Source organism: Chrysemys picta, chromosome 6 (genome assembly GCF_011386835.1).
Source record: "Chrysemys picta bellii isolate R12L10 chromosome 6, ASM1138683v2, whole genome shotgun sequence".
NCBI classification, from domain to species: domain Eukaryota; kingdom Metazoa; phylum Chordata; order Testudines; family Emydidae; genus Chrysemys; species Chrysemys picta.
Window position 1 is genome coordinate 71,254,552 of NC_088796.1, and position 21,881 is coordinate 71,276,432.

Below are 21,881 nucleotides of genomic sequence, written 5' to 3' on the forward strand. Positions count from 1 at the left end.
CAAGGTGTTACCAGGATTAATCAGCCTCAGCAGCAAGAATCTGGCCATTAGTCCTGTGTACGCTTACTGCCAAGAAGCTAGCACATGCATTCTCAAGTGGCTTCTACTGCATGTTCATGGGCTGTCTGGATTCTATGGCTCTGTAGCTATGTGTATGAAACCTTCAGAATCAGTAGTGATGCTATGAACAGGCTGCCATATTCTCAGAGTATTTTCTTTCCCCAGTATACTATGGGTGTGGGCAGTATTTCATTGCCACCCCCCAAACAGCCTATTTACTGTCTCTTTGGCTTGTGAATAGATAACAGCAAGGGTGACTGTTCCTTTGTCTTCCCCTCTTTTCACAGAACCAGCATTCAGCATGAGCAAAACAAGCAGCTGTTTGGGGCCCTGCCCCTGGATGCTCCACATCCCATGCAAGCTCTGAAATTCACAAGTTGACCCTTGTGGGACTGCAGGGGGAAGAAACAATCAGATGCCTGATCCCATCCAGCAAAAGGAGTAGAAAGAGGAAGCAACCTAGGACTTGATTTCTCCCCTTCTGGGAGCCTGGGGCATCACTTTTGCTTGGGTATCAGCCTTTCCATTTGTGAATCAGTTTGTTAATTTAAATTGTTTTTGCTGTTGCTGAGGTAAGAAAAAAATTGCCAAACTACATAACATTCAAAACACCCTATAAACAGTGCAGAAACCTTAAAATCCCATCTGCTGTGCAGGTGCATTCCATTGAATAACATTGAGAGCTGGTCAATACACCTCCACAAACAAGCAGGAGAAGCAGGATGTTATGGCCCAAGACTGTAAAGAGTTACTCCTGGGGGAATTCTGCGCTACTGCATGTATGCATAATTAATGAGTTGTGCATATTTATTTTTTTGCGCCGAAAAAAGCTTCTGCCAAAATGTTGCTGCAGTTCTGCCTTTTGCCCACCAGAGGGCACTGTGGTGATAGAACACAGCAGCAGCTCCTGGCCAGCTAGGGAAGAGAAAGAGCCTTCCTTCTTTACAGTGCCTGTCAGAGGGTGGCTGAGTGCGGGGTACAGGGACACATAGGGACAGGGGGATGGCTGAGTGGGGACACAGAGACACATGGGGTCAGGGGATGCAGGGACACATAGGGACAGGAGGTTGCTGAGTGGGGATACCTCTCAAGCATACACATACTAGTATTACACTATACTATATTATAGTTAGAAACTAGCAGCCTTACACTATTAATTTATTCCGCTGCATTGTCTGCTGTTTGTTGCTGCTTGGTCAGGTCTCTTCAACAGCTGTACTCTTCTTCTATCCTCTCGGGCAGTCTTCCTATCTCTCAATCAACTGCCTTATATATGGTTTCATTGGTCATTAGCTTCTACTGAGCATGCTTGCTTGACCTGCTTAGCTAACCTTTCACCTATTTTCAAACAGAGCATGCTCACTAGCAAACATTACCTCATTTTTGATAACCAGTTAAAGCAGCACTGAGCTGGCCCAAGCCAGTTCAGGCTGAGGCTTGTTTGACCTTTCTGTCTCCCTTTTACTTTTTGTACTGCACATGCTCATTATCTGACAATATCTCATTCTGCACATGCTCACTTGTGGTGTTTTTGCCTCAGAGAAATGATTACCCCATCTGACCTTACTGCTCATGCCCCAGGCCATTTACTTCATGGTCATACCTCATTTTATGTAATTTTTTACTACTGGGCATGCTCAGCCCAGCTATACTTCATGGCTGTACCTCATTTTACTCTACATTCTACTGGCCATGCTCAGCTCAGGAATCTCTCAGCTCTGGGCATATGACCTACATTGTACAATAGTAAGTAACCTGCAGCTTTCAGTTGGTGAAGTGACTCCTGCTTATGGTATGCTACCTGGAGTTCCTTCCCAATAATCTTCAGTAATCAGCTTGCAGGACACTCTGCTTCCTCTGAAAGTGATGCCATTACTGTTCCATGTCTATTGACTTCTCACCGGCAAGCAATATAAAAAACTACATATCTTGTCCTTATCAATTAAAGATAGCACTTTCAGAATGTAGTGCCTTATGGGGACGCTTGCAGTGTACGGTGATTCTGATTTACTGTACTGTAGTAGTACAAGAAAAATTCAGCTCAGTTTGTTTATTCGATTTATAAATCCAATATTTCCTTGCAGTTTCTGAATTCTACCCTTAGTCTTTTTATGGGAGCTTTTCTCACAGTATATACTTATATAGAACATCTCACTGTATGTGCTGGTGCCATAAATATTCTTATAAATCTTCACCAGGCATTCTTCAGTAAAAATAGTGCTACACTAGATTAAAAAATGCAAACCACTGTGAACCACAGACTGCTACAGGACCTGTTCAGACTTGAGACAAATAAAACTGCCCCCTGTTTACTTTTATATGATTGATAGTAAGAAGAGACTAACTTTACAATGTTAATATTTGAACTCAATATTTACACCAGAGGGATCTTTTTCAAATGTTGAACAAACGCAAGACTGACATTGCACCCAGGTTTGGTATAAATCAAGATAAGCCTTCCACAATAGTCCCCATTCTTTCTTTCTGTTGTTTTTAAGGAACCCAGTGTTCTACAACATCCCCCCTCCGCAACTACCAATTTGGGAGCAAGGGCCAGATTCTCAAAATCAGTAGGAGTTAGGAACCTAAATACTTTTGAGGATCTGAACCCATCAGCATCCTTCCTTCCCCATCCATGCTTTTTCAAGTATTGGCCAAATGGCCTACTCCCCCATTCTGCATTTTTGGAGCCTATTTCCCCTAAGATGCCCAACAGCATCTTCAGAGCCATGAATGAGCAGCAATGGTACTAGGAAATGCGGCTGGGATATAGAGTAACTAGATTTTCCACCTTAAAAACAGGACCATAGGTTGCGTGGGCAAGGCCATGTAGTAGGGTCTCAGTTGTATCATGATCAGTGGAACTGGAATCAGAAGGCCCATGTTCCCTAGTGTTATTGTTATTGAAGAGACACTAGGGAAAGCAGACAGGCTGAAAGCAATTCATCTCCATGGACAGAGCAGCACATAGGGTTTAATAAAGTTCCACTTGTTCGACTTAACCTGCACTCAGCTTCACACTTTGCAAATGAAATATCAATAACTGGGTATATAGATGTGTGTGTTTCCCTCTCCAAACCCACGTACATTAATCTTCCCCACAGTATAATGTAAAACTTTCAATACAACCTCAGCAGCATTAGCAAATATTCAAGGTTGTGCCCAAGTTGTGTGTGTGATGTGGGAAGTGTTGTGTCTGTGTGGGAAGCAAGAGGTTTGCAGCTGGGGGAGTGTTTGGCTGGGGTGAACCTGGATGTTGTACCTTGTCCATGATGCAGTAGCATTTTCAGGCTGGATGTGAACAAAGGGTCTGGTTCTTTGCTGTTGGAACCTGCTAGCGGATATGCTGTGTCCAGTGTATTTTAAAAATAAAAGGAAGAGTTTTTACCTGTCAAGTCCTGAATTCAGGGCACTGTGTGTCTCTGACAACTTGGTGACCCTGCAATTGCCTAAAACAGGAACCACATTCTTTGTACTGCTTTTGGTGTTCTGGGTGCCATCCATTCTGTCAGGAAAAATAAGTAACCCTGATTTTAGGTCTTGGTAGCAGGGCCAGCTCTAACTTTTTTGCTGCCCCGCCGAGCCCCCCCCCCCGCCAAGCGCTGCTCCGCCGCCCCCCCCCCCCCGAGCGCCGCGCTGCCGGACCCCGCCCCCCCAAGCGCCGTGCCTCATGCCGCCGGACCCCCCCCCCGAGAGCTGTGCCCCGCGCTGCCCCCCCCGCCGAGTGCCGCGCCGCCGGAGCGGCCTCCCCCGCGGAATGCCACGCCGCGCTGCCCCCCGCCACCCCAAGATTGGCCGCCCCTTACCAGGAGCCTCCCCAAGCATGTGCTTGGTTGCCTGGTGCCTGGAGCCGGCCCTGCTTGGTAGGTAAGTCAAAGAGTAAACAGTTCTCAGATATTTTTTTAAACGCATTGATTTGTAAGACTTTAAAGCTAAAGTTAATGAGTTACAATCTTGGGATCCTATCCTGAAAACACTTATGCATGTGCTTAACTTTAGTATTGTGAAATCAATGGGACTACTCAAAGTTAAGTACACCTCTACCTCGATAGAACACTGTCCTCGGGAGCCAAAAAATCTTACCGCGTTATAGGTGAAACCGCGTTATATCGAACTTGCTTTGATCCGCCGGAGTGTGCAGCCCCGCCCCCCCGGATCACTGCTTTACCATGTTATATCCGAATTCGTGTTATATCGGGTAGCGTTATATCGAGGTAGAGGTGTCTGTGTGTAAACATTTGCAGAATCAGAGCCTGAAAATATTTTATATTTATTTTAAAAGCACGTCAGTACACCTCTAAATCAGACTGGTTTCGCATCAAGACTCTCCTAGTGACTACTGAGAGATTATAGCCCAATCCTGCAATCACTTTTGTATGTGCTTGATTTTAAGTGTGTGGGCAATTCAGATGAAGTAAATGGTGCTGTTCATATGCTTAAAGTTAAATGCATGAATAAGTATTTGCAGAATCAGAGCTTATAGTAGCTGCCTCCCAGTTTGCTTACCCTATCATACAGTTTAACAGGTCTTAAGAGGATAGTTGCAAAATTCTTTCCCAAATTCTTTCCAAAACTTTTTCATTTCCTATTTCTTCTAAGGGCTTCTAAGACACTTCCAGATCACCAAGGAATTTGAAAGATGCTAAGTATGGCCATGATCCTTTAGTCAGATCTGATTGGAGCCTAAAATGGGAGAAGTGGGGTGTCAAAAAACCCATTCCCCCAGAATCTTGTGGGGAGAGAGAATAGGGATTTAAAAAAAATCTGGCTGGGCCAGCAAAAGTTTTTTGGCTTGTTAGGCTTGAGCCTCACATTTTTCCAGTTGGAAGAACACCACTAATTTTCTGCTACTTGTTGCTGATGCATGCCAGTGTGTTGGTTTCCTGGGCACAATGCATTCTGTGAGATGCCTAACTGGGAAAAGCACCAGAGCTGATTTTGAATATAGAAAGCGTTTAAAGGGTTAGTTAATACACTACTCCACCTTTTGGACACCAGAACAAATCTCTGAAGGTAGGAGAACTTGAGATGATTGTAAGGCAGCAAAATCTCGGAGAAGGGTGGAGGAATGTGATCGCAGAGAAGTTTGGGGCTAAGGAGGGGGCTGTTTTTTTGGGAGTGCTCAATGAATACAGGGAATAGCCATGCTTTTGCATCCCATAGAGTAGATGCGAATTTGATTTAAGGATGTGGCTGACCAGTCTGACATGCCCCTTCCGTGTGAGGGGTAATGAGGTTCACTGTCCATGTTCCAGTAACTATTTTTTGACAAATGTTTTCTCGGTGTTGAGTGGTAGTTGGTAAATACTGAACCAGGGCCGGCTCCAAGGTTTTTGCCGCCCCAAGCAGCCCCGCCCCCCGCAAAAAAAAAAAAAAAAAAAAAAAAGCCGCGATCGCGATCTGTGGCACTTCGGCGGGAGGTCTTTCGCTACGAGCGGGAGTGAGGGACCCACTGCCAAATTGCCACCGAAGAGCCGGACTTGCCGTCCCTCTCCGGTGTGGCCACCCCAAGCACCTGCTTGGTAAGCTGGTGCCTGGAGCCGGCTCTGTACTGAACATACTCTCTCTCCCTCCATTGTTTTACAAAACTTTTATTTCATTTCAGGTGACAATAGACTATTTGGTCTGTAGTTTCTCTTAATTAAATAGAGAGGGCAATATCTATACGTTTTCTCTTCATGTTAAGTACTTAATACATAAGTAACTTTACTCTTCCTTCCTTATTACTTATAGATATAATTTAAGATTACGACAGCCTCTTATCTCATCCTGTGTTCTTTTATAGTCCTGATTGCTGCTAAACTGTACAGCTGCAAACACTAATAAGAGTAATTTAAATGAAGCATGCACAGCAGCAGAATCCTTTCTTCCCAGGAGAGTTCTGTACAGCCGGTAGTCTGAGTTATACTTCATACATAGTATTCAAGACCATGAGAACTATGTGGACGTGTATAGTTGTACTATGGGATAATGTTTTGCAAGTCAAGGTGCCTTCAGGGCTGTCATATAAGTTTGAGTTATGGGCTATGAGGGACTGCTTAGTCTTAGATTCTGTTCAAAATAGTTTTCTGGCTAAAATCCTGGGCCTAACTCCTTCTGTAACGGGAATGTTACTCAGATGGGAAACAAATCCTAATTATATCAACGTTAGATGATATCTTAATGAAAAAGGCCTCAAAGATTATTAATATTGCTTTGTTATCAGAAACAGTTCTGACTAGTAAAAATGATAATAGATAAAACTCATAAAGCATTCACTACCTCAGCTTGCTCTTGGGCACCTGAGGGAAGAATTTTTTTATCACTTTCTGTTTATGCCAAACTATGAACCAAAGATAATAGACAGGAAGATGAGGCTAGATTCAGGGTCTTGATTTCCAGTTTCTTCATTCCTGTGTTTGGGGCAGACACAGAGAGGGTAAATGTGGCTTTAAGCCCCCTTCATGGGCCCCCTGAGATAGTTAGAGCAGTCTCAGGGACTCTAAGTGTACATCTACACTGCAATTAAAAACCTGTGTCTTGCCCGTGCTGGCTGACGCGGGCTAAGAAGCTGTTTAACTGCATTGTAAACATTTGGGCTGAGGCTGGAGCCTGGGCTCTAGGCAGGGGTGAAAGTAACTTAAAGGACTTACCGGTATGCTGGAGTCCTGAGCGGGGGCGTGGCCTCAACGGGAAGAGGCGGGACCTTTCAAGATTTAAAGGCTCTGGGGCTCCGGCTGTGGCTGAGAGCCCCAGGGCCTTTAAATCACCCTGGACCTAACAGCTGCAGAGGCGGCTGGGAGCCCTGTGGCTCAGTGGCAAATTAAAGGGCCTGGGGCTCCGGCGGCGCTTTAAAGGGCCCGGGGCTTCCCGCAGTGGCTGGAGCCCTGGGCCCTTTAAATCACTGCAGCAGAAGCCGGTCTGGTCTGGCACGACGTAATGGCTGTCGCTGGTACGCCGAACCGGACCATACCGGCTTACTTCCACCTCTGGCTCTAGGACCCTGCAAGGTGGGAAAGTCCAAGAGCTCAGGCTGCAGCCTGAACATTTACACCAGAATTAAACAGTCCCTAGTCAGCTGACACAGGCCAGCTGTGAGGTTTTTACCTTCAGTGTAGCCAGACCCTAATTTACTCTGATTTCTAAGATCTGTAGAAATCACTGGCTAGCCAATGCAGTGTGTTCTGGCCACATCCTCAACCTGCCCCTATGCTAGGAAAAATGATTATTAGCTTTATGCTGGCCAGGGATGCCTTCTGCACTTGGTGTATCTTTAATGTGTGTGTGTGTGTGGGGGGGGGGATGCTCTTTTTGCCCTCTTTAAGATTATTTTTATACCAACAGAGTGGCATAAAGGGGCTGGGGTGTAACTAAGGGCCCAGAGTATCTTGATTTGCCCCCTGTCACTTTATTTCCTCTTTTTTGAACCAAAGAAAATATTTTGTATTTATTTTAGTAAATTGGTTAAAAAAGTCAAATGCCGAAAACCCTGCATTTCACTGAGATTTGAAGCAATGAAGTCTGCAGTTTTAATTGGCAGATTAAAGGGCATCCACGTGAATGAAAGAATATGTTCATGCAGTGAACACAGAGTGGAAACCCCTAGCTGTTACAGGATTCAACAAACAAGTCTTACTTATATTTGAGAGACAGTTTTTAGAGAACAAATCTTTCCTTAGACCGTTAATTTGTTTCCAAAAGAGCAGAAAATTTGGTTGCTGGCATCAGATTGTACTGACATTCCCTGTTGAGAGAGTTTTCAGTTTGCATATTATGCAAACTTAATTAGATATTGACATAAATAGAGTTTTGGGGGATTATTTCTGCTGTGTTTAATGGGGAGATTTTGCATCTGTTTTGACTCATTAATCTCTCTATTACTGTCACTTGATTATATATGTCTGTGAAGCCAAGTTGTGTATGCAATAACACTTGATTGACTGATTGTATTATACAGTAGGCAGGATTTAAGAAGTGAATGCTAACAACACTAGTGAGTCTGATTAATTAATTTGCTCATTCTTAGACTGAGGCCAATTCTTGCTTCTGAGCTTGTTTAGGAGCTTTGTAGAAAATCCATTACTGCTGCTAAGACTGTGATTTCTAGTAGAGAAAAAAAGTCTGTTAGTATTGTGATGTGTTTTTAAAACCTTTTTAGGTGTTGGTGTATTTGCTGATATTCATATTGGTTTTGTATTGATAAATTCGCTGGCTTGTAGCTCCAACTTAGTGTCTTCTTTATTTTTGGAGGCCCTGGGACAGTTTGCAAGACAATGGGGGTCTGGTGGCTTTGCGCTGAATGTTTTAAAAAGTAATTGTTTTTTGTAGTTACAAATTCAAGTAGGATTAGATTCTCCTAAGTACCTTGGCCCTGTTTCAATGACACGCTTAACTTTAAGCTTGTGAATAGTCTCACTGACATCAAAATCGAGCCCATATATATATGTGTGTGTGTATATATATATATATATGGATCCGTATAGTATCTGTGAAGAATGTAGATTAGATCCTGGAGAGAGGGCTAGATCCTCACAATTCTTTCAAATCAGTGGAGCCACATTGAGTTTCACCAGCTGAAGATCTGATCCATTGATGGCACTTAGTGGCCTACAGCATGTCACAATTAATAGGGGAAGAAAAGGACAGCATGATTATTTAAGGAAAGTTGGAACAAACTTTCTAAATGTGTCGGCCTCACGAAACCAAATTCACAAACAATCCAATTACTAACGTACACCAAAATCTTGATTTTTCTGGAAAATGTCTGTGCTAATCTAAATTTGTTAGTCTCTAAGGTGCCACAAGTACTCGTGTTCTTCTTTTTGCGGATACAGACTAACACGGCTGCTACTCTGAAACCTGTCATTATGCAAGGCACTGCATTTAGCCGTATGGAGTGGAAAATTTGTTAGTCTCTAAGGTGCCACAAGTACTCCTGTTCTTCTTTGTGCTAATCTAGGAACACTGAGGTCAACATTACTTTCCTACCCAATAAGTGTCAGGTCTAAAATCATGAGTACAAATATCTGAGATTTTTTGTAGCAGGTTGTACCTGAAATATGCTAGCAGAAATGAGTTAATTAAATGGAAGGCTGATAAAATTACATATGACTTCAGGTATAAAAGTGTAAGGTGTAACAATGCATTTCAATTCTTTATTGCTCTCTAATGCTCTCAAATACTGATTGTATTTTGGCTGATGTACTACAGAATATAGGAGATGAATCATAGAAGATTAGGGTTGGAAGCAGAGGTGAAAGTAAGCAGGTATGGTCCAGTACGGCTTCTCTGGCGGTGATGTAAAGGGCCCAGGGCTCCAGCTCCTCCGAGGAGCCCCGGGCCCTTTAAAGCACCACCAGAGCTCCAGGCTCTGGCAATGTTTTAAAGGGCCCGGGGCTCCCTGCAGCGGCCGGAGCCTCTGGCCCTTTAAATTGCTGCTGGAGTCCCGGGGCTCCTGCAGCCGGGCTCAGGTGGGAATTTAAAGGGCCTGGGGCTCCTGCAAATCACCGCCGGAGTCCTGCTGCCGCTACCCCAGGGCAGCAGCGGCAGGGTTCCGGCGGTGATTTAAAGGGCATGGGGCTCTGGCCGCTGCAGGGAGCCCTGGGCCCTTTAAAGCGCCACCCGAGCCCCGAGGGGTAGCGGCGGCAGGGTTCCGGCAGTGATTTAAAGAGCCCTTTAAATCCCCGCCTGAGCCCGGCTGCCGGAGTGGATTTAAAGGGTCCAGGGCTCCCCGCAGTGGCCGGAGCCCCGAGCCCTTTAAATCCCCGCCAGAACCCTGCTGCTGCTATCCAAGTGGCGGCAGGGATCCGGAGGTGATTTAAAGGGCCCGGGGCTCCCCGCAGTGGCAGAAGCACTGGGCCCTTTAAATCCCCACCCGAGCCCAGCTGCCGGAGCTCCAAGGCCCCTGCAGCCAGGCTCGGGTGGGGATTTAAAGGGCCCGGAGCTCCGGCCGCTGCAGGGAGCCTCAGGCCCTTTAAATCCCCACCGGAGCTCCAGCAGCCGAGCACCCGCGGTGATTTAAAGGGCCCGGAGCTCTGCGGCGGCCGGAGCCCTGGGCCCTTTAATTCACCCCTGAGCCCCCAGGCTCCCAGCCGCCTCTGTAGCTGGTAGCTCTGGGGTGATTTAAAGGCCCTGGGGCTCCCAGCCACAGATGGAGCCCCAGAGCTTTTAAATCTTGAAAGGCCCCGCCTCTTCTGGTTGAGGCCACGCCCCTGCTCAGGACTCCGGCGTACCGGTAAGTCCTTTAAATTGGAAGGTCCTTTAAGTCCCCCTGCTTGGAAGAGACCTCAGGGGGATGCAAACTTCAGAAATAAATGTTTAGGAAACAAATTATTTACAAGCACAAGTTCTTAAAATCAACCAGTGGCACGCAGTCATATGCCTGACTTCAGGGTCATCTAAAACACACTTTCTAATTGGGTTGTGCTGTGCTTTGCTTCCCTCTGAAAGAACTACAACACAAATGACACCAAAGTAGTACCTAATATATTCCTTAACTTTGTTTGTTTACTGTGTGTTGTGGTCACTGTTAAACTTGCCTTTTTGCCTTAGCTGAATGGAAATGTTTACCTCAATATTACCTGAATTCCCCTCTACAAATCACAAGACAGCCTGTTGCTAATTTCCCTTTTACATTCTCCCCTGTCTAATTATAGTACCAATCCGATGTCTTGGAAGAAGAACAGCTTAGATAACTTTTGATTATGTATCAACAATAGGCTCTGCCTTACAGGAGATAGTGATATGGATTTAACCCAATTTATTTAGGATTTGAGCTTTTATTTCTCAAGAGGTGCATTAGTATCTTTTATACATCCACAAGTTAGGGATCCTTTCTTGTAGTCAGTGTGACAAATGAACAGGACTGGCAACAGTATTGTCAACTGAGCCAGCTACCCTGCAAGCAGGACCGGAAACCCTTCACTCTTAAAGTGATAGCATGTGATTATTACATAGTACTCAATGTACCACACTCTAGAACAAGGGTGGCCAAAGTGTGGCTTGTGAGCCACATACAGCTCTTTTACAGTTAAAGTGGGGCTCGCAGAGCCCTTCATGCTCCCCATTCTCCCTTATTAGCGTGTGTGGGGGGGACCTGGGGCTTCTGCCCTGCAACGGGGTGGTGGGGCTAGGGGCTTCTGCCAGAGATGCATGATGCCTGCTGAGAGTGGAGGGGGACAATTTAAAGGTTCAGGCCCCCCAACATCTTGAGTCCCTCCCCCACAACCATCAGCGGCCCCTCCCTGCAGCTCAGGTGTTAGCTCCATGTTGAGAGGCAGTGGCAAACAGCTGGGAGCTGGAGAGAGGGGCCACTGCCTTTAGCTCTACAAGAAAGGCAGCACCAAAAGCAGCAGCTCTTCCTGCAGCTCCCAGCTTGCCAGCTCCAACAGCTGCCGTGCAGGGATGGGGCCCGGCAGAACCATGTGACTGAATGGGGCCAGCAAACCCTTGGAAAAATCTGGGGAGGCGTGCCCTCCCCCCGCACATTGCCTTTGGCTTCTGCCCAATGGGGCGGGGTGTCTTAAGTCTTCAGCCACCCCTACTCTAGAAAGAGACTACCTGTGGGCTGTACTTCTAAACAATTTAGAAAAGCAATTGTACTGTCCTTTAAAAATTCTGGCATGAAGAAATCATTTTGAAAATGAAACCCATTTTGGGGGGCTTGGTCAGTTTAAAATATCTTTCTTGGCTAGAAGATGGGTGTCATAGTTACAAGGTCAGCTGCACCTTCTGACTCTCCCATTCAGGTGACAGACTTGGTGCCTTCACTCCTCTTGGACAAATCCCACAATTCTCCCACACACAGACTGGTTAGAGTTTACCAACTGTGATCCTTTAACAGATCCAGCTAGGTTTGGCACCTGCAAGAGTCTTCAATTTGGAAGTTGTGACTAGTAATTAAATATAGTGAACAGCTTCTTCAAAACAAAGTTGTATATTAACTGTGGAAATGTAACAATTAGGGCTGTCATGCAATTAAAGAACTTAATCGCAATCACGCGATTAAAAAAAATTATCGCAATTAATCGCACTGTTAGACAATAATAGAATACTATTTATATAAATATTTTGGATGTTTTCTACATTTTCAAATATATTGATTTAAATTACAACACAGAATACAAAGCATACAGTGCTCACTTTATATTTATTTTTAATTATAAATATATGCACTGTAAAAATAAAAGAAATAGTATTTTTCAATTCACTTAATACAAGTACTGTAGTGCAATCTATAGGGATGGTCTAGACGGTATTTGGTCCTGCCATGCGGGCAGGGGACTGGACTCGATGACCTCTCGAGGTCCCTTCCAGTCCTAGAATCTATGAATCTATGAATCTCTTTATCAAAAAAGTTGAACTTACAAATGTAGAATTATGTACAAAAAATAACTGCAGTCAAAAACAAAACAATGTAAAACTTTAGAGTCTACAAGTCCACTCAGTCCTACTTCTTGTTCAGCCAATCGCTCAGACAAACAAGTTTGTTTACATTTGCAGGAGATAATGCTGCTCACTTCTTGTTTACAGTATCACCTGAAAGTGAGAACAGATATTCGCAAGGGACTGTTGTAGCCGGCATTGCAAGATATTTATGTGCCAGATAAGCTAAAGATTCATCTGTCCCGTCATGTTTCAACCACCATTCCAGAGGACATGTGTCCATGGTGATAATGGGTTCTGCTCGATAACAATCCAAAGAGGCGCAGACCAACGCAAGTTCATTTTCATCATCTGAGTTAGATGCCACCAACAGAAGGTTGATTTTCTCTTTTGGTGGTTCGGGTTCTGTAGTTTCCACATCAGAGTGTTGCTCGTTTAAGAATTCTGAAAGCATGCTTGTAGCGGGGTAGTCACCCTGCTCCTGCCCTGAAGGGCTTAAAACAGCCCTGGGAGAGGGCTGTGGCGGGGGAAAAGGTAGGCTGATGGGGAAAGCAGCCACAGCTGCGGCCAGCTTAATCAGGGCTCAGCTGGCCCTTATAAGAGGGCAGTGGGCCAGAAGCTAGGACAGACACTCTCTCTCTAGCCTTTAAGAGAGAAGGATCTGGCTGCCTGGGAAGCTGAGGAGGGTACCTAGGGTGGAGCAGTGCTGGGGAAGGGCAGAGGGAGCTGGGAAGCTCCAGCCTAGCAATGCCCTAGGCCGCAGGCAGAGTTAAGGGCCCACAAAATAGGTACTGGGGCTGCAGAGGGGCAGCCCAGAGATAGGCAGAGGCAGCAGGTCCTAACCCTCTTGCCAATGATGAGTGGTTTACAGACCGCAGTCGGCCCCAGGGAGCGGGGGCTAGATGATGACTGGCAGCAGCCACTGAGGCAAGGTGGGTTTAGAGGGTTGGGGGTTCCCCTGGAAAGGGAACATACAATTCTCCCCCCAAGTACTTCAGTCACAAATTTAATTAATGCATTATTTTTTTAAGGAGCACCACCAGCAAGGAAGCATGTCCTCTGGAATGCTGGCCAAAGCATGAAGGGACATACAAATGTTTACCATTATCTCCCTCCTCATGGAAGAGAGGTGAGTTCAGGAAGGAGTTAATTCTTTGAACCCCTCTAGCAATTAGCAATCGAACAGGTACACATAATAATCATAAAAATAACTCAGATTACCTAGATCTTCATAGCAGTTAAACATGAATATTAAATAATTAGCCACAAATAACTTATTCAAAGAATGTTGCTGTTTTTATATTTTTCACAAAGTGTAAATTGAAAAATTCTACTATATATATATATAATTTTTACTGTGGTAGTGTTCAGAGTCTGATCAAGGTCCCATTGTGTTAGAAGCTGTACAAATGCATAAGATAATAAGGTTCCTGCCCTGAAGAGCTCAAAAGTATTCTCTAAATTTTGGGCTGCAGATTGTTCATGAAGAGTTTTTTGCATATACTGTCATTGCAAGTCATGCTATGTCCATTATTTGCATTGTTCATATGGTTCTTTGACTGACTGGATTACTTTCATGACTAACCAACATAGCCTGAGTTGTGAAATTTATAATTGAAGATACAATTTGTAATTCATTTTGGGAAATATTCGAGCATAATTCATCTTCAGTTTTTGCTGAGCTAAAGGAAAGCTTAGGAAAGCTTCAGTATATTCTCTCTCTTTGTACCACAGAGCTAATGAAATTTGATAAGCCAATTTACTTTACGTTAGTTGAGAGTTCTGTCATTCACAGATTCATTCATAACATCCATCATCTTGGTTCAAGCACTTAATTTATTGGAAATAAAGGTCCATGGACAGTTATAAAAGAAAAGTGTAGTTTCTTTAGTGAAGTCTTTTTAAAACTACAAGTTTCTCAGCAAAAACCAAGAGCAGATCACAAGGAATATCAAGTTCAGCAGGCTTCAAGTGGGATTCACTTTAGTTATACTGGCTTGATCGTATACATTCAAATAGCCATCAGTGCGGTATAGAGAGTGTCTCTGTCTAGCATGCACATATGACCGTGCATGAATCAGTTAGTGGAAATGTTTGTCTGTTGGGGTGGATCCTGCACAGTGCTGGTATAGAGTATCACATGTGTAAGTGCAAGGTAAAAAGTGATGGAAAGGACCTGGGCTGACAGGGAGTCTGCTGCTGTTATAAAGAGTGCTGCCTGCACTACTACTAAATTATTCCTACCTTGTAGCAGGAGTCAGACCTGGAAGGTGGGGAGGAGGAGAGAAACATTGCCCGATCAGATATGCCCACTCCCTGCCCAGATTTTACACTGCGCTCTTGAGAGGGAGAGGGCATACAAGGGCCTTGAGATTTAATGCTTCTCACTGTGGAGAAACTCACCAAAGCCCCAACCCAAAGTACAGTACTTAAGCATGTGCTTAAACATAATGGGACTGACTGTTGTAAATTTAATTGTGTGCATGCCCAGCCTCTGCTCACATTTGTGATGGAATGTGGTAACCTTGGGTATACTGCTGGGCAAGGGTTTATTGGCACAAGACCTTTGTTGTTATTGATATTGTATGTCCGGTTTAGAATTTAATTTCCCATGCCTTCATTTGGTGTGCGTTGTCCTTCACTCATGTTATGCCCATCAGCATGTCAAAGGGCTGTGTCTGGATAACTCTGTGTCAGTGGAGAGATGAATATCATTTTAGAAGCTAGTCTGATGCTTTCTGTTTCTGAAATTTGTCTCTGAGAGGTGCACGTGAACAGACTTAATGTTCCTTTGTAGTCATATTGAGACAGTTATTTTGAAACTGGAATATTTCTCCTTTTTATTTCTCTTCCATCGATAAGAAAAATCTCCTGTGATGAACCAATAAAAGGTGGTGAATTACCCTAAAAGAAAGTATTCTGCAAGAATATTTAGATGCTTAAAAAAAAAAAAAAGCACTGTCTCTCAGTTGGCTATGGATGCAATCTATAATTAAATTAATTTTGTGGCCCCTTAAAATTAAAGGCATCTATTTTCCACTGACATCAATTTTCTTAACCTAAAAGGGTAAAGCTTTTATAGTGCTGTGTGTGCATGTGTGTATATATTATATAAAATACCTCTAGTTGTGACACTTATTGTTAAAGCTGCTTAACACTTTCCATTATAGCCCTGTTTTTAGTTGCTTATAACTTTTTGTTGAATGTTAACTGTTCATGTTGAAATTTCCTGTGCTAGGTGTCTGCCTCAGGCTGTTTTTTTTTTTTTTTTTTAAGATTCAGACATTTCTTAGAACCAGTCAGAATAAAGGAGAAGGAGGAAGCAGCTGAAGATATGAGGAGAGGGCAAATGAAGACAGGAGCAATAGGAGAAGAGGTACACAGTGACAGGAGCCTGTGAGGACAGGGGCAGAAGTGATGGGTGGGGGGAATAGGAGCAGGAATGGATTAGGGGGACAAGGGCATAAGAGTTTGTGAAACACTCAAATATTACGGTGATAAGTGCTGTAGAAAAGCCCAAGAAGAAATTAATAATTGTGTTTCCAGTGCGGGGTTTGGATGTGATGCAGTAAATAGGCCTGGGCCACACATTGAATAATGAGGATAGAAAGGAATATTGAATAGCTACCCACTTGGTGAGCACTGTCCATGGGTGGCTTGCACTGCTACTACCTGTACTGTATATGATCAGTGGATAAACAGAACTCCTGTCACGGGTAGTGTCATTACTGCTTCATACATGAGCACCATTCACAGACACACAACATAACTATAGAGACCTCACAAAAATGAAACAGTTTGGCTCTTCTAAAACAATAGTGTATTGAGTAATTTTACTTATAATTGAAATCCTGATAAATGACATCCTCCTCCTGATAGAAGCAGTAGAGAGGCTGATCTGATAGGGGTATGCTGCTTTGTTGACAGAAACACTTAGCTTATCTGAAAGCATAATTTTGCTAGACTTAATAGGACATTCTCATTTTCAAAAAGGACCTCATTCACACATTTGTATTGCACCGACAGCAATAATTTGAGATGAAAGCAATTTTTTCCCTATTAAAATGCAGAACTGTTGGCCATAAATATCCATGCTTTGGACAGAAACTGTAGTCACTTATCTGCTCCAGCACAGTAAATGAAAACAAAAGGTCCTACAAGCCCGTTTTAAAATGCAGGAAAATATTTTATTTAGATCATTAGGAGGAAAGAAATGATCAGAGGGTGAGTACTATATTGGGGAGGAGTCAAATTTCCTTTTCTTTAATATGTCATGTTAAGATTATGTCCCTTGTATCTGCAATTAAGTAGTGGTATAGTTCAGAAATCCATAGCTGATTCTCCATCCAGAGTTTGTGTAGGAAAAGACATATGCCATTATTGGACCAATGAGTTGGATTAACATGCTATTATACTTTTCCATATGGAAAAAGCATTTATAAACTTTCAATCTTATGTCTTTTATTTTAGATTAAGGGTAATCACAAAACAAGAAAGACAAGAGTGGTGTATGGTTCCTCTCTAACATGTTGCATCAGCTGTGCTCAGAAAATGGCAGTGTAAGCGTGCGGACTCACCACTGCAGTGCCTCCTGCTGGTCATCCATGGGAATTAGCTCTGCCAGCCTTGGAGCACCCTCTGCAGGCTGGTGATCTGCCTGCCTCTTGGCCCCTGTGTCCCTCCCGGACCCGGTGTCCCTTTATCTGGGGGCTGCCCCCTGACAGTAACACCTTCCTCTTTATAAATAAATTAAGGGAGATATCCCATCTCCTAGAACTGGAAGGGACCTTGAAAGGTCATCAAGTCCAGCCCCCTGCCTTCACTAGCAGGACCAAGTACTGATTTTGCCCCAGATCCCTAAGTGGCCCTCTCAAGGATTGAACTCACAACCCTGGGTTTAGCAGGCCAATGCTCAAACCACTGAGCTATGCCTCCCCCAAAGACCCTCTTTGGGTCTCCCCTGCCCAGGGAACCCCTACCCACTAACCACACCTCGCCTCAGTGTAAGGTTACTGCCAGTCACCATCTAGCCCCACTCCCTGGGGCAGACTGCAGTTTAAGCCACTCATCATAGGCAAAGTTGGGTCTGGACCCGCTGCCCCTCTCTGGAACCCAGTGCCTCTCTGGGGCCTTGGACAAGGCCCTGCAGCCTGGGGAGTTGCCAGCCTGGAGCTCCCCAGCCCTGCCTCACTCTAGGCACCCTGAGCTTCCCAGCAGCCAGGCCCTTCTCTCTCTGAAGGCAGAGAGAGACTGTTTCGGCTTCTGGCTCACAGCCTTTTATAGGAACCAGCTGGGCCTGATTGGGGCGTGTCCTCAGCTGTTACTGCCTTCCCCAATGAGCCCAGGCTTTCCTTCCCAGCCTCAGCCCTCTCCCAGCAGGGCCGGCTCCAGGCACCAGCCCACCAAGCTTGTGCTTGGGGCGGCACCTGGAGGGGGGCGGCGCGGTGCTCCGGCTCGGCGCTCCAGCTGCCGGGGAGAGTGGAGCCCCGGCCCGCACTCCGCCCTCCCCCCCGGCGTTCTGGCCGCCAGGGAGAGCGGAGCTGCGGCGGGCTCTCCGCCCTCCTCCCGGCGCTCTGGCCGCCGGGGAGAGCGGAGCTGCGGCGGGCTCTCTGCCCTCCTCCCGGCGCTCTGGCCGCCGGGGAGAGCGGAGCTGCGGCGGGCTCTCTGCCCTCCTCCCGGGGCTCTGGCCGCTGGGGAGAGCGGAGCCGCGGCGGGCTCGCCGCCCTCTTCCCGGCGCCCTGGCCACCGGGGAGAGCGGAGCCCCGGCTGGGCTCTCTGCCCTCCTCCCGGGGCTCCGGCCGCCAGCGGAGCCGTGGCAGGCGCGCCGCCCTCCCCCCGGCACTCTGGCCGGTCGGGGAGAGCGGTCTGCGGCTGGGCTCGGTGCCCTCCCCTGCCGCGCTGGGGGGGAGGCGGGGGGAGGCTTTTTTGCCTGGGGCGGCAAAAAAGCCAGAGCCGGCCCTGTCTCCCAGGGCTGGCTTTAACCCTTTCTGGGCCGGAGCGGTTGACCACTCCGCTACAGGCAGCTACTTCTGCTGAAAGCATCATCATTATAATCATTTAAGGGTGTAGTTCACTGAAAAGAAAGAACAACATTTCCATAGGTACATTGATTGCACCTGCACAAATTAGGGGGGAAAACCCTAAACCTGCCAGGGTGGTTAAGATTTTGATAAGTTTAAATGAAGGAAATCTCTCTGTAGGTACTGAAGAGAAGCACTAATTCTAGATGGTAAGTTATTTGGACCAGGGACTATGTTTGGTTTTGTGTCTCTCCTGTGCCTATCACAATAGGGTCCTGGTCCAAGACTGGAGCTCCTAGGTGCAACTGCAATACAAATCATAATAGTGGAGTCAGTGTCTGGGATGGCTTCACTGTCCTAGTCAAGTAACCACCTCGATCAGCCAAATACCAGAGACAGCAAAGTTCATTGGATCATTTTTCTGAAAAAGGAAGCCTGAAGAGTACATGCAAAAAATGTGTGATTACAATCCTTCACATCTGTGCAATTAGTGATGGCACACACCAATGACTGGGTAAGCAGTCATGATAAATGGCTGCATGGAAAAATAGAGAGACAAGGTGGGTGAGTTCTCTCTCACCAACAGCAATTGGTCCAGTAAAAGCTATCACCTCGCCCAACTTATCTCTCTAATATCCTGGGACCGACACGGCTACAACAACATGTCAAAAACAACAGTTCAACGATTATGTTCTTACTTTGAGTGAAGGTCAGAAAAGGTTGAACTGAAATTGCTGATGTTGACCAGTTTTTGAGCCAAATAAATGAAATAGTGGGAGTTGTGTCTGAGAAATTTTGACAACCAGGTGAATAATGACCAAGGAAAAGCTCAGAAGGTGGTTTAGCAAGAAGGCAAGAATACATGGTTTTTTTTCAATGGGCAGTAGGCACATTGTGCTCGCTCGTGAATTCTCTTTAGGCTATGCTATTCCATTCTTTCCTATATATAGAAGGGTATGAGATACAGCTAAAAAATACACTTAAAAAATGTCTCTGGTCCCACAATATAAAAGCAGACTTACAAAATTTTCTGAATCTTACAAAAAGCTGCCAAAATCTGTCACTTTTAAAAACAAATGAATCCAGAAGAAGGCATCAAACATAAAGTGTTTGTTTAAACACCTGATTATGTTCACAGTTGCAGAAATTGTACATACAGACACAAGTGCAATTCCATTTTAATAACTCTTGAGAGTGACTGTAGGCATACTGGGATGAGCAGTTTGACCCAAAAGCCTCTCTTTTCTTAGCCATTACTAGCCACCATTGGGTTTGCTATGTATGCTAAGCCAGGGACCAAAATTAATTTCCCAGCGTGACTGACTTTAGGATGAGGCAGTTTTGCAATTGGCAGGTACAAAGCTTGTTCTTGTGATTTGATTGGTGCCTAACACTTGGTCTCAAGAGACTGTGGGAGAGGGCTGAGTTTTTACTCTACTTAAAAATTAAAGCCAAATGGAGAGTATGGACAGACAGTTATATTTCTACTCATTTAGGAACATGGTTTTTTTTAATTAGAAGTGTTTGCTCCCAAACAAATAACTTCTATAATTAATAACAGACAGATTAGATCATGCAGTTACTGGAAGTTCCACTTTAATAGAAGGTTCTTCGTATAGAAGTGAAATGTTAAATGTTGTGAATTCTTTAAGTCTCTGTGGCATGTTTTCAAGTAACAGTCTCCTTCATTAGCACTCTCGTCTACCATAAACATGGTCAAGCTGCTGGGGAAATACAGGTTTGTGCCACTGGCACAAGTTCTTTTTATCTAACTTGATAATTAATATAATGTCCCCTGTTAGGCTATTTTAGCATCTCTCTATTGCTTGTTATCATCTTTCAGGTTTTAAACTTCAAAGTGACATTAGTGATCTTATTGATTCCGTTTTTAAATTCTTTCACTTGCTGGGTCTTCACACTATGTCTGAGATAGTAGTTAAACCAATAATCTGCTCAGGCATTTGAAAAGTAAATCAAGAAAACAGACCCTTATTTGTCTTACCAAGGGCGAATTAAATTGAATACTGTGCCCATCAAGGGTTCTCAGTTTCACAATAAAGCCATCCATTAGAAAATGAAATCCCTCAACAGAGACCAATGTTTAATCACTTTTGGCTACACCCAGAGATGACACCTAGTGTTAGAAACTGATAAATATGCTTCAGCAAAGACTGACTCAGGACTTTCTGATGATGCTCTCAGTACTTGTAACACTGATTGACATCTGCCAGTGTGTGTGTTTGTTTTGTTTTTTATTTGATTCCTGGCAGATTTTTTGGGTAAGTTTGTAAGTCTTCTTACCAATAAAAAAGAACCCTAACATTGCTGCCTTTTATCACATATATCATACATTTGAAAAGCTATGACAATGTCATATACCAGTGTATGGTAGTAGTAGGCAAAGTGCTGATCTTTAATGGCAAACAGCATTCAGTTGGTCACAATTAAAAATATTCACAGACTATCAGGCCATTCCTGACCACTGTGGTAATTGAGATTCACCACCTAGAGGCCTTAGAATTTCAGTAACTTCTGCAGTGGAGGGGAAATGTTCTATTCTATTCTACATACTTTCTTATATTGTGCTTGTCACCATAGTATCTCTACTCCATTAGCGAATACTACTGAACCCAATAATTTCTGGAGGAACTAAAGAGTATATGTTAGAAAGATATCAGACTAGTGTGACGGGTTGGATCACAGAAACCCCCTTGGGAGCTGCCACCTAATGTACCAAGACTACCCCTGCTCCTGTCTTCCCTGTCAGCTCAGGACTTCAGCACCCTGTCTTGCTGAGCCAGACACTCCCGTCTGCTCCTACACAGACCCAGGGTCTGAATAACTTATCCCAAAGCTGCAAGTTTACCTGAAAACAGCTCACAGAAGTGTGCTTGTCTTTAGCACTCAGATGCCCAACTCCCAATGGGGTCTAAACCCAAATGAATCCATTTTACCCTGTATAAAGCTTATACAGGGTAAACTCATAAATTGTTCGCCCGCTATAACACTGATAGAGAGATATGCACAGTTGTTTGCTCCCCCAAGTATTAATACACACTCTGAGTTAATTAATAAGGAAAAAAGTTATTTTATTCAATACAGAGAATAGGATTTAAGTGGTTCCAAGTAGTAACAGACAGAACAAAGTAAGTTACCAAACAAAATAAAATAAAATGTGCAAATCTATGTCTAATCAAACTGAATACAGATAATCTCACCCTCAGAGATGCTTCAATAAGCTTTTTCTCAGACTGGACACCTTCCAGGCCTGGGCACAATTCTTTCCCCTGGTACAGCTCTTGTTGCAGCTCAGGTGATAGCTAGGGGATTTTTCATGATGGCTCCTCTCTCCCTCTGTTCTCTTCCACCCCTTTATATATCTTTTGCATACGGTGGGAACCCTTTGTCCCTCTGGGTTTCCACACCCCCCCCCCACTT

General features: G+C 44.6%; 2 long non-coding RNA genes across 4 annotated transcripts in view; one reads left to right on the plus strand and one right to left on the minus strand.

Annotated features, from left to right (window-relative positions):
* Nucleotides 1–3,455, plus strand: part of LOC122172180 (uncharacterized) — a 231,344-nt gene extending 227,889 nt beyond the window's left edge. The window contains exon 5 of the long non-coding RNA XR_010588830.1: nt 348–3,455. This is a non-coding gene — a long non-coding RNA (uncharacterized LOC122172180). The remainder of the gene's footprint in view (nt 1–347) is intronic.
* Nucleotides 1–21,881, minus strand: part of LOC101948431 (uncharacterized) — a 159,719-nt gene that overhangs the window by 24,616 nt on the left and 113,222 nt on the right. For all 3 annotated transcript variants that reach the window (XR_010588829.1, XR_010588827.1, XR_010588828.1), the window contains exon 4: nt 3,449–3,565. This is a non-coding gene — a long non-coding RNA (uncharacterized LOC101948431). The remainder of the gene's footprint in view (nt 1–3,448; nt 3,566–21,881) is intronic.